The 12,031-nt window shown below is 33.0% G+C and overlaps 1 protein-coding gene across 1 annotated transcript in view; it reads left to right on the forward strand.

Annotated features, from left to right (window-relative positions):
• LOC118200610 (uncharacterized) overlaps positions 1–12,031 on the forward strand; it is a 291,645-nt gene that overhangs the window by 152,017 nt on the left and 127,597 nt on the right. The gene's annotated exons all lie outside the window — the stretch shown is intronic.

The following is a 12,031-nucleotide window of genomic DNA, read 5'->3' on the forward strand; positions in this document are numbered from 1 at the left end:
GTGCAAATAAATTAACTTTTGGTTAATTAAGTTTGGTTAACTTAACTTTTGGTCGCATTCGTCAAAAAGACACTGAAGTTGTTGCACTAAATTGTTTAATTCATTATACTATTCAGAGTTTTATATGTAAACTTCCCCAAAACAGCCGAACGTTAAGCCTAGTGCCACTTATAATTTTAAATTTTTGATAATTCTACAATTATTTCATGCAGATTAAATAAAGACATAAAAATCTTAACCGAAACATAAAAACAACATGATTAAATGATTTTAAAACAAAAAAATGCACAATTAAAATTACACTCCGAACAAATATTAATTTAGAAGTCACGCTGAGGATGGTGATTCTTTAAAACCATCGAAATTAGTCCTGTGAAAATTTGCAAATATAACGCTGATTTTTGTTTTTTGACTTCTAAATAAAAAAAATGCACAATTTACCAACATATAAGAATAAAAAAGGAGCTCACCGAGCTAGATAACAGAGTGGGAATGTTATACATATATATGCATGCTTGGTGAGGCCGATTGCAACGAAAAAGGAAGATGCACAACTATACGTTATTGCAGTCCCATATACAAAATTCCATATCTTCGCCTTCCAATAGTAATTGGGCATCAAAAGTATTTTTCTTAATTAATCTCAACCATCTAGCTACCTGTAATTTTGCGACAAGACACATCTTACACGCGGGTCAACTGCCTTAGAGTACCTGAACAGTTACAAACTAATCATCACACGGAATTCAGCATATTCAGTAATTATAGAAAGCTAACCATCTTTCATATTTTGAAATGACTATTAGAAAAATATTGTCCTACAAAAATTAGTCAGACATCACTGGTACACATTTTTACAAGATTTAGAGTATCGTATGTCATTCAGATATAATTTTCATTAACATTTGTGCCACAGAATTCACAGAGCTTTTCCCATAAGATAATGTCAAAACGCAAAATGCCAAAACGAAATTAAAATCTCGCAGTACATGGTAAGGCACTCCCATAATATTTACACGTTACCTAATTACTAGCTTTGTTCCCCATCCTCTGAAGGAATTTGTCTCGTGCTTTATGGGACATGCTTTGACCCAACCCAGAATGTTAACGACTTGGCAACCATTTGAGGTATAAACTTGATACTTAATTGATACTTGTCTTAATTGATACTTACCTGCTTGACTGTATGCGTGTATTCAGGCCTGTGATGGTCTACATCTCATTCAGAAATGCCAATGAAGCGTACTAAATTTTTTCGACTATAGTTCTTTTATGTGAATAAATGGCCCAATTGCTCTGTGATTGTAATGATCGCATTTTGCTTTTGTCTGCACATACAGATTTTCATCAAGAAAATTTTCTATTCATTCTTTCCAGAAAGAGATACAAATATTTTCTATTGAAAATGTGATATTGGCAAAATACTGTTCATTTTATTGCGATATGAAAGTTTAACTCTCGTCTTTACGAAATTTTAAATTTTATTAAAACGCTATACTTAAGTTCAGGATTGCCTAATAGGGGATTATATGACATTCGTTTTATTTATCAATGAATTGCACCAATGAATAAAAACGTTAAATCAATGATATCATTTAATCCCGATTTATTTTATCTTTATATTAAAAAAAACACTTGAAAGCTTTTAGGTTTTATATTACACCCAAAGGGACGTTTTTTAACGTTTTGTGTATTACCTTTATTTATTAAATATCACGTTTTTCGCCCTTAAACCATAAAATTCAATTCAACAGAAATATTACAAAATATTTAAAAGTGCTTATCTTTAGAATTTCCGATACACAGTCTCCAGGTCCTGGAGATTAAAATTTTTTTTTTCTTCCACACAGTTTTGCCATTGCTGGATTTGAAATCGTTGAGTTTCTTAATCAAAACCTCATAAATGCTTTACAAAATATGAAACAGATAATAAAACAAATACCAAACTTGGGCTTCCAGATGCCCATATTCGGATGGAGACGCACGTTATTCAAAATTTGATGCCCTTAGTTACCATTGTTTTATCATAATGCGAGAAACATACATACATTTATGCATATTCTTCTTTCTTTAAACATAATACAGGGCTCTAGTATTTGGTGGCAACAATTTAAAAAGTGATTCGCCGTTTATGAATAAACGCAAAATGCCAAAACGAAATTAATGGCCTTTCTGGGCAAATTGCCCCTCTGGGCTAAAAAGAAAGAAAGCTTTCGTTTATGGTTGCCGCGATCTCTTATTTCACTGAAATTACAGCCTATTTGTACCTTTTTATGACACTTACATATTAACAGTATTCCCTGCTCAATATGGCGATGTTTTAAACCATCGATATTTATCGCAGGTCGAGAAGCATTATCAACATTACAAAAACTACACATAGCAGTTTAGGGTATAAATTTTAATTACAAATGCGGATTAATTTATACATTAAAAAAATATTTTCCCGAAATCCATCTGTAATTTTTTTGCGCTTTTCTTCCCATATACATTTTGATCTATTTTCGCTTAGAAAGCACCAGAGAATGAATTGTACATATTCTGCATCGCGCTCAGCCTTGGCATTGTACAGTGGCTATCCACCAAACGCTTCTCATCATTATTTTCTTTTCAGGGATTTTGCGAAAAAATACTGTGTATTCCTGCAGAAATATTACGACAGTCTCATCCACTGCAGGCAAATTCCGCAGACACATATTTTAAAATTTAGTTAAAGGCAAAACATGCCACAATTTGTCTATAAAATACATTGGGAATTGGGAATACAACAGAAAGAACGCATGCGGAAATGGCAACGTTGCTTCATTATTATAAATAATGGATTGTTATAAACACGGTTGCATGAAGAAGAAAAATTGTTATAAACGCGCATGGTTGCCAAAGTTTGCCTCATTCTGCAAATTTGGCGACTTCTACTAAGGAGGTTGCGATAATACTTGAGTACCACCTTTTTAGTTAAAATCGACTGTGCATAAAAGAAAGTAAATTTATGAAAATATTCTGTTTAAAAATAAATTGTGTCATAATATCAAGTATCATGTAAAGAAAAATTCAGGTATTTTCAGGTGGAAAAACTCCCTTTTCGTAACATAATTTCAAAATTTAAAATTATCCTTGGGTTTAAAAGTTCTTGAAGTTTTACGTTAATTCAATGGCGGATTATGAAGCGGTGCTCCCATTTCCTAAACTTTTTAGAGTTTTTCATCTTATCATCACAAGGTATATTTACTATTTTTTAAAAATTAATGTTTTGGAGTGTCCTCTGAAACCTTGTGCTCTTCGTGTTTTCATCTTACTGAACTTCACAAATCTGCCTTTTTGTATAATGACTAACATTTCCTTCATTAACAAACAATATCGTTGTAAATGTTAAAAAATGAAATAATAGTAGACTGACAGCATTTAGAAAAAAATGGAAGTGACGAACTAAAGCAGCATAAAATGGTGCTGGTGTATTTAATTATGGCAAAGCACACTAGGGCTATCTGCCTAAGGGAAGGATGCCTTCGTGGAGGACTTTCTAAGGGAAACTGGTTCGTATACACGTTACACGTGGGGAAAACCACGAAAACGCCCATGCAGCCAACCCGTTCGCGGGATTCGAACCTCGGAGCGCACTACCAGTGTTCAGCGACTTTACCGCTCGGCCGCTGGTGAGCCAGTATAAAATGAAAAACATTTAATATGATTGTCTGAATTGGAACTCTTAATTTGAAATGGAAGTTAAGAATCTTCGAGTGACTCTTAGATAGTTAAGATTCGCTTCCTTAGGCATTTTAGCGATAAACAGAATAGAAAATTTCATACGTTCTTTCAGATTTGATTAAGAGTTTAAAAATTAAGTTTTTTGTTTTTATGTAAAGAATTAAAAAAGTTGGAAATTTTCTTTCATTAATTTTTTTCCCTGTTATCTTTAGAAAATGCGTAACTGCAAAAGATTTGGAGTCAAAGAGGAATAAGGATCTCTCGTTTTATACAAGTGCTAGGGCTATTAAGCTATCAAAATCTCTGCTCAGATTTAGAAAGTCTGAGGCCTTGTAGTTAGGGCTTTCCAAAAGTATATTTTTCCGGAAAACTTTTTCCGCAATATTTCATTAATTCTTGAGGTTCTGGGAGTAGTTTTAGAATTATAAACACAGCCTTGTCGGTAGAATTAGCCATATAGAATATTTTTTGTAATGTCTGTTAGAACGTAAATATACGTGCATCTTAAAATATGTTTAAGAAATTAAGGCAATATATTAAAAGTACATAAATCCAGGTGTAAAATACCAGGGGCATTTTGACATTAATTTCAAGAAAACCATTCTTTCTCATGAAATTCAGGAAAGTTTATGCTTTTTTAGCAAAACCCCCGGTCAGAGAGTTAAAGGTACTGAAAGTCTAAATATCATGTTTACTCCAATATACTTTTGTTAGGTACGAGTGTATCCGATGTTGAATAATTTCACAGATAAGTTTCATATCTTTCAAGAATACAACTGAAGAAAAAGGGAAACAAAGGATAAGATGTGAACTGGGCAGAAGCAAGAAAAATAATCATGCGTTGATGTTAGTTTAAGAATAGTGTATTTACTGTGTTTCTCAGCAGAAGGACATAGTACTACACAATAACGCTGATTAGTTAAAAGTTTCAGTCTGAATCCTTTTCTATACCTTTAGTTTTCAGTATTATGACAAGATTTCCGTTTCACATTTGGCGTTGCGCAGAAATATGAATTGCCTGTGCTATATATGAATCGTATGACAGGGATTAATTTTGAAATTAAGCACTTCGGAAAGTCTTATTATAAATAATTTACTCTTTTTAATATAAATAGGAAAAAATAACCGATTAAAAGGAAATTGAAGTGGCTATACAAAATTAGAATTTTATCTTACTTTTTTCAAATTTCTTTCATAATGAAAAAAGGCTTGCAGAAAGAAAATCTGTTTTTAGAAAGAAAAACATTAGAGCAGTTGGGGGAAAGACATTCTATAATAAACTATGATAAGTAAAATCATACTTAAATTTTTAAATTATTATGACATAGCATCAAAAATACAGAACGTAAACTTTGAGTATTACATTTTATGAGAAGAAATGCAATTTTTCTATCCTAAGCATTCGATTGAAATTTTTAAAATATACGGTAAAATTAATTTGAAAAAAATCCTTATTTTCGCATAGTCCAAATGTTCGCCAAGTTTCTTCAGAGAAGACTGTTCAAACGTTTTTCCTTTTATCTAATACCAGTAGAATTACAACAAACATTTTATTATTTTTGGAATAGAAAAGATAAATAAAGATGGAGAAAGAGGTACGTATATTGTAGAGACATTAGATTATTTCTTGAAAGCAGGAGTTGTGAAAAATGAGCAATGCCCTCGCCTCTCAATACTCGAGAGATCCACGGACCTCTCGAGTACGCGCTGAGTGTGCTGACCACTACACAACGAAGGCATGCTAATAAGGCGGAAGAAATACCTTATAATATATATGCTCACAAATCAAAAGGAAAGATTACAGCATTGTAGTTTCGTTTTTAAAAAAATAGCTAATGTTCATATTTAAAAGTTCAAAACTTATCGACTATTATTATTGATTTTATTGTCATTCCGATAACTATATAACTATTTAACCTTCGTTTTCAACAACGCATTATTAAGCTTCTGTAATAACGCATATTAAGCTTCAATTGTTTTGCTTGAAACCTAATTCTTAGTTTGGACTACTAAAAGTGTCTCTCTACTTCTCTACAGAGGAACTTGAGCATGCGAACATTCAAAAAATATTCCAGGAATGCCCTTTGGTGAGAATATTCTATACACTGCACGTAATGTTTGACACTTTCAATGCAACTGTGATCTTTAGAAGAATTTGGGAATAAGATTGCCTGAACCTCTTGTTCATTTCTAAAACTGTAGCCGTTATTGTTATAGCTTTTTTGACTTTTAAATCATTTATAGCATATTATATTACTCATAATATCAACTAATATACTTATTCTAAAATATTACTTTTGCCTTCAAGTCGAACGACGTAATAAATTTCAAAATTATTCTTAAACTTTTAAAATTGTAATAGCAACAGCAGCTAGGCTAAGTAGCTATAATAATTCAATTACTCACTGACCAAGAAAGAGGGAAAGGTAAATCAGCATTATTCTTTGCGAAATCTCCTCCATCCAATTAGAAATTAGATCTGAAATTCCAATTCCAATGAGAAAACAGCTAATTTTTCGTGTTTCTTCTCCGAAAAATGCCTTTGAATCTCTAAACGTCTCCGAAACAAGATAATTTAGTCTCCCGAGGAAATTCATTGAGTCCCTAGAATACTACGGAATGAATGCTATTTAACATGCCGGAAAATTTCAAAAGCAAGTTTCTTCAAAGTTCTTTTAAGGCTGGAGAAATAAAAATTGCTCGAACTAAAGAAGCCTCACAGGCCAAGCAAAATCGTAATTGAGAATTACTGCCTAAAACAACCAAGCCGTGATGCGCAAATACAGATCATCTAATTAAATAATACTTTTCCAATATAACTTCAAATCATTCCAGGACTTTATATAATTCTTAATAGTAAAATTACTTTTCTCAGTTACAGTAATAAGCTATACGATAGTCATTAAAGAGAAAACTTTTGACGGCCAAAATACTTTAATGCAATTTGCCGCCCAGACGATATAGTGGTTAGAGGAGCCTGACTGCGATACCTGAAGGCCCAGGTTCGAATCCCAGAGAAGGCATGGATGTAAAATCGTCTGTCCCTTCATAGGAGGTAATGGTGGCCGCCTATTAGGTGCCTCTACAATAAAATGGCCACCACTTCTGGCCTTCGTAGTAGTAGTAGTAGTAACGGAGGATGTGAGCACCATCCCTCTACCATTACGGTTAATCGGTTCTGTCCACGTCCGCCCTTATCTAGTATTTATTAATAATTCTAAAATGTTCACATTGCCATATATTGTGGCTAATTTACAAATAAAGTTTATACAATAATTGTATTCACATTATTAACACAACTTATTACATAAATTTTGACTGGAGAATTTTCTCTAATGAATTTCTTTCTTTGGCCTTAGTAGTGGCCAATGTAGTAGTGGCATTGGCCTTAGTAGTGGCCAGTGCCGTTATAGGCACGTGTCCGCCATTGGAAAACTTTAATGCAATTCAAACAAACCATTATTACTGGCATTTATGTATGGCGCGCTCTTATCAACAAAGGCTCGATAAAAAATAATGACAGAACTTAAATAAATAGAAATACTTTGTTACCTCAGACACAAACACTTACAACCATTGAGGCAAAAAGTTTATAAGGTATTTCTCCTGCCTTCTTAGCAGGCTTTCGTGGTGTAATGACCAACACACTCAGCGCGTATTCGAGAGGTCCTTGGTTTGAGTCCCTGTTCGGGCACTGTAGAGACATTAGGTTATTTCGAAGCAGGAGAAATGGGAAATGAACAATTCCCTCGCTGGGACTCGAACCACAGACACTCTCGAATACTCGCCGAGTGTGTTGGCCATTACACTATGAAGGCATGCTAAGAAGGCGGAAGAAATACTTTATATACTTCCGTTTTTTAAAGGGTGACTGGGGATTAGGGGACCCATTCGCCAAATCCTGGTGGTGAAGAATCATCATTCACTGCCTTTTTTTTAGTCTGAGCACCACTGTAGAGACGTTAGCTTATTTAGAAGCAAAAGACATGAAAAATGAGCAACGCCTTCGCTGGGACTCGAATCTTGGACCTCTCGAATACGCGTCGAGTGTGCTGTCCACTTAACAATGAAGGCGTGCTAAGAAGACAGGAGAAATACCTTATAAGTTGTGCACTCAAATTTTTTTCTGTCTACTCGTTAGCCGAATCGCTTGTTTTTGCATAGAAACTCTAAATGTTTTTGCAAAAATTGATATTTTTAACTGTTTTAAACTATATTTGGTATTTTTGATTTTTACGTACTTTACAATTTCGAATAAACATCTTTTGAGTTTTTATATATTTTTGCCTTGCTGCGAAGTGAGAACTGAATGATTCAATGAGAAATGTATCTCTACCGAAATCGGATAAATAAGGCTAAATGAAGTGCGGCAACAAAGTATATAATTTAATAAGCCATACAGGAAGTCGTGTGGTGTTCACATCAGATTTTTTATTATTTATTACAGTAATGCAGCAAATGTTCATAAAGAATCATCAGTTCGATATATGTGTAACAAAACGATATATGTGTTTAAAACTATGCTGATTTGTTGTAATATTCGAAATAAAATAGATACTTAAACTATTAAAAATTTCTTTTATCACTTTTACATCATGAGTAATTAGAGATACATTAAGTTTGAAAGCTATGTGAAAGACTCCATGCTTTGCCAAATGGCAGTCTTCAGAAAACTGGTTAAGTGCATAGCCGCATAGAAGATAAAAATCTTATATGGAAACCCTTGCTGTGTCTTTGGTCGAAAAAGGCCTAACAGCGTTAAGTAATGCTCAGCAATCTTTTATGAAGAACCCTTTGGAATCTTTCTTTGCTAATACTTTTCACATGTTTTATTTATTTATATTTCATAAAATGCAAAACACTAATTTCGAGAAATTTTAACGAGGAATTTATTGAATGATGATCAAGTTAGGGTTAAGATTATTGGAATTCTTCTGTAAAACCTCGATTAAACTAAGTTCGCATTATTTGGGACGAACGCGAAATCATTACCCAAGTTTCAGCTTCCATGATAATATCCATCTTAGATATTATCTTAAGTTTCTTCTTCCACGACAACATCTGTCAACCTGTCTGAAATAATTGGAGTTATACTGAATTTTATTAATATCTTGCATTATGTTAAATCCGTTTTTGATCCGAAAAACATTTTCGCTAGAAGCTTTACGTGCGCACTCTACTGAGTAGTTACCATTAAAGGGTTTAGTTTGCAAACCCAGACATAAGTGCGACGAAAATTGCTCTCTTGCATTAACTTGAACCATAAAATCGAAAGTAAGACATAAAAGACAAAAAACATTCATTTTCAGAATGAATGGGGTATACTTAAAGCACGAACCCATTTACCAGATGCGACTTGATTGACGACTTCTCTCACTACGGAAGTACCTAATACCCATCTCTATGGCGCCTTTCCAGCCATTGTTTTACCAAAGAAGGTGTGCCAAACGTGACCAAGACCATAGCCACTATGGATGGGCCTATTCCTATGAGGATTCACATTACTTAAAAGATTTAATGCTTCCAGTCTTTAAGACGTGCAAGTTCGCATTATTTTTCGATGGTGATAAAAATCTACCACATTATTTTTTATATTTTGCTATATCATTTTTTTATTCTTCTGAACTAATGTCTAAGCAGTATTATAGTACAAAATCTAATTAAGATTATTAATGGCGTTACTTGACACAAAAACAGCCATCCATGTGAATGCGTTTAATGTACCTGTTTGCTTCAGCTTTTATTTATGAAATGAACCTTAGCGATTACTTCTACTTAACTTTTTATACAAAGAAAAAAAATTGAAATTCTAGGTGCTTTTTGTTGCGTATTTTCAGAAACATTATACTAGAAATGTTCTGATCGTACATAAATATGCATTAAACTCTGTTCAAAAACACATCTTTATATGATGTTTATAGTATCAGTACTGAATGTTTGGGTTTTATTACTATCACTAGCTGTCTTTAACTGGGCCTTAATCAGATCAGGTCCAAGAGTTTTATCATGACTAAGAGGAAAGGGAATGTGCTTGACCGTTCTTTAGCTAAGGCCTTGGGTACCTCATATCTGACGATACGAGCTGACGATTTGTCTCAGTTTCTAAGCAGGGACCTCAAGGGACCCACATAAGGGTGTTAATTGCTTTTCCCTTATTCTTCTCGAAAAGAATTTCAGCTCGACAGAATTTAAAGTGCCCCATGCCGCAGGGGCCCTCTTCCTTTATAAACATCCATGCATTCTCCGGGATTCGAATCCAGGCCCAAAGCTATGCAAACGGTTCTCTCATCCATTTGGTTTTCAAACACTCGATTTCTCAGCAGCCATTTTTTCTTTCACCTAATTGTATAATTAGGTAGACAATCCAGACTCAATCAGAAACGAAATAATAGTAAAAGTTATTCATTAAAATCTCGCCCTTTTCAATGTTGTTAAATGTAAATAAGTAAAGTAATTTAAGCTAAATGTAAGAAGTTAAATAAAATTCTCTATTTCATTGACAGCACTGTTAAAAAATTAAAAAATAAAGTAAAGTAAAATGAACTGTTGCTCCGCAGCAAAATAATAAAACTATACATAATTCAAGAGTTATGATAAGTATTTTAATTTGCATGTATGCTTTAATTTTAAAGTTTTTATATATTTATGAGCAAAACTGCAATAACTTGGCTGAATTTTGTCGCCAAATTTCTATGTACGAAAGCTCTTCTTAAAGGTTTCCGTTAATTTTATTACTATACATCACACTTTCCTCATCCAAAAAATTAGATTACCCATTTAGGTGTTCATTTCTTTCTATTTCTCTAATTTTTTAATATATTTTAATAAATTCTAATTTTTTAATATATTTTTAATATATTTTAACTTCTGAGTAATGATACGAAGTATTTTAAAAGAAATATTATAAATTTGCATTGATAATTATTACTTGCAAAAGTTAGCGTCTTTTCATTTGTTATTTTGGTGCATGTATCATATAAAGTTTTAACAGTCAGAAAAAATTATTATTGAAAAATTATTATTGCATAAGGATTTTTAAAGTGCTATTAAAATTTTCATTCTTTTTAACATTGATATTAATATCAAAAATAGGAAGTATTTCTGTATTTTCAGGCTCTTAATTTTTCAATCAACAGCCCGCAAGCTGCAGCGCATTAAAAAAAAGTTTTCGCATGAAAAAATAATTCTTGGTAATTCTGCGAACTTTTCTGTTTGGCACTTAATATTTCGTATGGACGTAGTCTTTTTTTCCCTTGAGAAGGACATGGTATGTTCTTAATAAGTCAGATAATTAGTAGATTAAGAAAAAATATAAAATTCACAGAGGGTTGAAATTAGAAATACAATTTTGATTCTTGTATAGTTTCAGGATTGCTCCCTCACGACAATCTCAAAAGCATACCAAAGTTCTTTTTATTTTTATTCCTGCTTTTTCACTCTTTATTTGAATTATTAAGAACTTTTTGTTTCATGAATGAGTGAACTTGACATATTACATTTTGTCTAAATTGTTCTACTTAGCACATGAGAAAAACATAGACACAAATTGTTAAAAATATTTGTAAATACCGTATAAAGTAGTGAATATAAGATGGTGCCTTATGGCGACCATCGTGCATTTTTAAAGACGTTTTACATAGTTTCGTTTGGTTTAGTTGATTATGGCAAAGACCACTAGGGCTACGTATATGCCTAAGGGAAGGGATGCGCAAGGGAAACAGGCTGGTATATACGTTACACGAGGGGGAAAAATACGAAAATGCCCCTTAGCCAGCCCATGTGTGGAATCGAACTGAGGTCGGAACTAACCAGTGTTCAGCGATTTTATCGCTCGGCCGCTAGTGGGCAAAGATGTTTTACATCATTAAGGTTTGAATTTAAAACTGAGCCTTTAAGACGGCTTAGTTTAGATAAGCATTATTTTAAGTGGGAAAAAATTAAACCAACCTCTAATATTTCAGTCAATATCATACATACTCTATAAATGCGTGTGATTTTATGATAACAAATTATTTCATCGAATATAAAACGTAAATAGAGTATCTAAAATTCCATTTATTTAACAAGAACCATCAGTATTTAGTTATATAGCGCATTTTAGTGTACTTAAGTCAATCTCGATGTATTTCCTCAGGTTTTGAATTTGAGTTCTTTCGGGTTTTGGTTTAATACTCCCGAAAATAGTCTTTTTTTTTCGAATACCTGATAATTATAATCTTTCAGGCATCATCTCGATTGCCATAGCCTTTCTTACCCGAAAAGTCTGAATCGCAGAACATGAATCATATCTATACATAAAGCCCAAATTTCCAAAACTTTTCCCGGC

This window comes from Stegodyphus dumicola, chromosome 4 (assembly GCF_044657685.1).
Source record: "Stegodyphus dumicola isolate Sdum_Otavi_A_Nest chromosome 4, ASM4465768v1".
NCBI classification, from domain to species: domain Eukaryota; kingdom Metazoa; phylum Arthropoda; class Arachnida; order Araneae; family Eresidae; genus Stegodyphus; species Stegodyphus dumicola.